The sequence below is a fragment of the Myotis lucifugus genome, unplaced genomic scaffold, assembly GCF_000147115.1.
Source record: "Myotis lucifugus unplaced genomic scaffold, Myoluc2.0 scaffold_95, whole genome shotgun sequence".
Lineage (NCBI taxonomy): Eukaryota > Metazoa > Chordata > Mammalia > Chiroptera > Vespertilionidae > Myotis > Myotis lucifugus.
Genome location: NW_005871143.1, coordinates 4,501,663 through 4,506,783, shown reverse-complemented (window position 1 = coordinate 4,506,783; position 5,121 = coordinate 4,501,663). Strand labels below are relative to the sequence as shown.

Genomic DNA, 5,121 nt, shown 5'->3' with positions numbered 1-5,121 from the left:
CACATAAGGGTTAACCTCCAAAATCTATAGAGAACTCATACAACTTAACAAAAAGGAGATAAATTTAAAAACAGGCAAAGGACCAAAATAAACACTCCTCCAAAATGGTTATACAGAAGGCCAAAAGGTATATGAAAAATGCTCAAAGTCACTAATCATCAGAGAGATGCAAATCAAAACAATGAGGTACCACCTCACACCTGTCAGAATGGCTATCATCAACAAATCAACAAATGATAAGTGTTGGTGAGGATGTGGAGAAAAGGAAACCCTCATACACTGCTGGTGGAAATGCAGACTAGTGCAGCCACTGTGGAAAACAGTTTGGAGTTTCCTCAAAAAATTAAGTAATTTGCCTAAGTTCCTCCAGAAAGTTAAGTGGTAGATCCTGGAAGTAACATTTTTCATGTATGGAAACAATTCTATAAAGTTTGACTTTAGTTTTCTTCTCCCTCTGTTATGTTCAACTATAATTAAATTTGAAACATTTTACTCAAAATTGTATAGTATAATCTCATTTTTATAAAATTTCATTTTTTATCTAGCTATTTTTCTAACTGTGCATATGTGTACAGAAAAATTTTCAGGAATTCTGCTCTCCTAACATTAGAGAAGGTACTTCTTTTTAAAAAATATATATTTTATTGATTTTTTTACAGAGAGGAAGGGAGAGGGGTAGAGAGTTAGAAACATCGATGAGAGAGAAACATCGATCAGCTGCCTCCTGCACACCTCCTACTGGGGATGTGCCCACAACCAAGGTACATGCCCTTGACCAGAATCGAACCTGGGACCCTTCAGTCCGCAGGCCGATGCTCTATCCACTGAGCCAAACCGGTTAGGGCGAGAAGGTACTTCTGAGAGTTAAATTTTAGGTGATATTTTGCTTCTGCTTTATAATTATATTGTTTGAACTTATATCATTAGTAAGGTATATAAAATTAATAAAATATTCTTTAAAAGTGTCTTCTAATATTTCAAAAACAAACATGCTTCTGTTGCACCAATGGAATTTTAAGCAATGATTTGAAGTACTGGAGTAGCCTGTCAGTATGGCTGTCATCAAGCAGACAAGAGACAATACGCGCAGGCAAGGATGGGATGAAGAGAAGCCTTACACATTTTTGTTGGGAATGTAAACTGGTCTAGCCACTATGGAAAACAATATAGAGGTCCCTCAAAACATTAAAAATAGAACTACCATATGATCCAGCAATTCCGCTTCTGGGTATATACCCAAAGGAAAGGATGTTGATGGAATACCGTATATGCACTCCCATGTTTATAGCAGCATTATTCATAATAGTCAAAATAAGAAAAAAACACAAATGCCAATCAAGGGATGAATAGATAAAAATGGATATGGTGCATATACACAATTGAATATTATTCAGCCATAAGTAAGATATCTTCCCATTAGTGACAACATGGCTGAACCTTGAGCGCATCATGCTAAGTGAGATAAATCAAACAGAGAAAGACAAGTACTGTATATCACTTATATACAGAATCTAAAAAATGAAACCTTTAAAAACAGAGTAAAATGTTGGTTCCCAGGAGTTGGGGTGAGTGTATAGAGTGATGGTGCATCAGGGTACAAAATTATTATGAGTAGTAAATAAGCTATTGAGATACAATGCATAATGTAAGAAATATAGAATCTTGGACAGAATGGTTCAGTTGGCTGACCATCATCCCATGTACCAGGAGGTCACTGGTTCAATTCCCAGTCAGGGCACATGCTGAGTTGCTACTCCATTCCAGATGCCCAGTGTGGGGCTTACAGTAGGCAACCGATCAATCGATGTTTCTCTCTCTCATCCATGTTTCTTCCTCTCCCTTATTCTCTCGCTGGAATCAATAAAACATATTATATTTAAAAAGAAAAAAAGACAAGAATATTATACTATAACTATACAATGTGATTAATATCACTATATCAACAATCATTACAATATATAAATGTATCAAAGTAACATGTTGTACACCTTAAACTTGCACAATATTACACATAAAATTTACTCAATAAAAATAATAAAGTACCAGTGCTGATTAAGACTTATCAATAGGTAAATTTAACTTTTGTAAAAACAGTCAATTTACAATACAACATGAAGACTGCATGTAATTATGTAACATTAAATGTGGTGTGTGTGTGTATGTGTGTGTGTGTGTGTGTGTGTGTGTGTGTGTGGTGAGACCGACTTAGAAGTATGTTTTTCAAGATATTTATAGTGGTTAAATCTGAATGTTAGTATTTTAGGTAGTTTTTACTCTATTATTTATTTTTTTAGTTCTCATCAAATTATTAACCATAAGCATGTTATGAATTGAACTAAAATTTGGGGGGAATTAAAAAGCTAAAATTTGGGAAATGGTAAAGGCAAAGGATACATTTTCATTTGTCCCTTTCATTTCTCTACTCTTGCTTTTATGGCAAATGTGGGTGTTTGGAGGTTTTCCTGATGATTGCTGAAAACCTCAATTTTGATTACCTACTTTGAGAGGTAAGACAGCAGGAGCCACCCGGCCAGGGGTGGCTCAGTGATTGAACCTATGAACCAAGAGGTCATGGTTAAATTCCAGTCAGGGCATGTGGTCAGGGCACATGCCTGGGTTGGGGGCTCGATTCCCAGCAGGGGGCGTGCATCTTGATGTTTCTATCTCTCTTTTCCTCTCCATTCTCCAATGAAATAAACAAAAACAGATTTAAAAAAAAGAAAAAAAAAACATCAGGAGCCTTTTGGTATTGAGTCATTTTGCCTGGGAGGGGGAAAATGCTCCAGGGCAAGTTGAATGACAAGAACTAATTAGATTTTTGACAAGTTGCTGCTCAATTACATAGATTTGACCAGCTGTGGCAAGGTTGGCCTAGTAGGCTGCTGCTTGGGGAATACCTCATGCTCAGTCTTTTTCTAGACCAGTGGTGGCGAACCTTTTGAGCTCGGCATGTCAGCATTTTGAAAAACCCTAACTTAACTCTGGTGCCGTGTCACATATAGAAATTTTTTGATATTTGCAACCATAGTAAAACAAAGACTTATATTTTTGATATTTATTTTATATATTTAAATGCCATTTAACAAAGAAAAATCAACAAAAAAAAATGAGTTCGCGTGTCACCTCTGACACGCATGTCATAGGTTCGCCATCACTGTTCTAGACTGACTTAGCCCCTTGCTATTTAACATGTGGTTTGTGAAGAGCTGCACAGTTCTCACCTGGGAGCTTATTGGAAATGTAGGGTCCTGTGTCTGGCCTCAGACTACTGACTTAGATCCTGGGAGATTCTTAGGTGCATTAAAGCATGGGAATCAATGGCTTGGAGAATGCCATGTATCCTGATTATCTCTGAAACTGCATGGAGGTTAGGGAATCATAGAAGGTTAAATGGAAAAGCTCCATAGTCACAGAGGAGAAATGGGGCTGAGAATTACCTGACTTAGAAGAAGAACTAAACCAGACTCCTTGCCACAAACCATACCCTGGACAAATAAAGGCTCCACAACCTACAAAACCACAATTCAGAGATGTAAATTGACAGCTCTAGTTAGGAATCTGAAAACAGTAACATTTAGGTGAGAAATTGGTGGTAAGACCACACTACTTGAATGTTCTCTGTAGTCTCTTCGGAGTGCTCATTTCCCAGCTCTTAATATGGTGTCTGGCACATAATAAACCATTCAACAGGCATTGTTTTTAACCCAATAGAGAATAAATTAGATGACCAAGAAAAGAAAATTAGGACACTTAGAGTTTGGCAGACTAGCTGAAAATCAATGCTAAAGAGGGTAAATCCAGGATTTGGGTAAGATCTTTATTTTATTTTATTTTATTATTTTTTTCAATGTCTCCCCATTCACAATACAGACCAGGCAAAGAGCCTGAGCTGAGGTGTATATGGGGTAAGTTTACTCTGCCTCCTATTTCTGTACAGTCAGTGTAAGAACACAGGAGGCCTGGGTAAGATCTTTGGATTCCTGTTCTGTGTCCTTTCCTGGTGTTGCTTTTCCACTTGTTTCCCTTTTTATCTGATTTTCTAAGTAATAAAACAGATCCAATGGGAAATTACAATGATCTCAAAAGCTTCCAAAATGAAAACTAAAAAAAAAAAAGTCCCCTTCTTTTCCTGCTTGGTAAAATTATCAGGTTAATGTGTGCTTTCTGAACAAGTTAAGTATGCTTGGGGGTGAAACACCACATTTGCGGGGGAGGGGAACCCACTCACAATGAGCAACAACAAAACTAAAAATCATAGAACACCTGGAAATAGACTTAATAAATTCAGTGTAATTCTAGTTAAAACCCTAGAAAAACAAAATGTCTTTCTTTAGGAGTTGGTACAATGACTCCAAATTTCATCTGGAAGAATAAACAAGAGGATATAGCCAGTAAAATTCTGAAAGAGAAGAGTAATTAAGTGAGATTTGCCTCCAAGATAGTTAAGCATATATGAGACAGTATCTTACTAGTGAATTTAATGTGTAGTTTAAATTGCATATTAATGACATTTTTATAACATTGAGTCTTTCTGGCTAAGAAAAGTATGTGTCTCCCTTCATTAATCTATTAGTACATGTCCCTTCATAGAGTTTCATATTTTGTATATATTTATATCTTATTAAATTTATTTCTAGGTACTTTTTGGGAGTTGTGTTAGTTGTTTTCTTGCTGTCAGTCTTTGTGTTGCTGCTACTATGAATGGATCTTTTCCAACATATTTTCCATTCTTTATAAAAAAACAATTCAACGTTAGGAAATTGACCCTGCAGAAATGCAGAAGTTAAAGATGCATACACACAATGTTTCATCACAGCATGGTTTCAAATAGTAAAAATAAGGATTTGATAAGTAAATTATGTATCTATACAGTGACATTCTATGGAGTCATTTTTTAAAATGGCATGTGGATATAATGAATTGACATATCATAAAGAAAAAGAAAGTTTCAAAAACAGCAAGTAAAATATACCATCTCTTTTTTTATACACACACAGACACATACATACAAACTCATTTGTATTGAATAAGTAATGAAATAATGTCTGGCACTTTATTATGGTTTGTATTTCACAAACAAGGAAAGTAAGGCCTAAAGAGATTAAGTAATTTTTTTTAAGA

General features: G+C 35.7%; 1 non-coding gene across 1 annotated transcript; it reads right to left on the bottom strand.

Annotated features, from left to right (window-relative positions):
• Positions 1-3,845: 3,845 nt before the first annotated feature.
• LOC111826679 lies at positions 3,846-3,981 on the bottom strand. Its single transcript, XR_002830039.1, has one exon. It is a non-coding gene; the product is annotated as a small nucleolar RNA SNORA51 (small nucleolar RNA).
• Between the last annotated feature and the right edge of the window lie 1,140 nt (positions 3,982-5,121).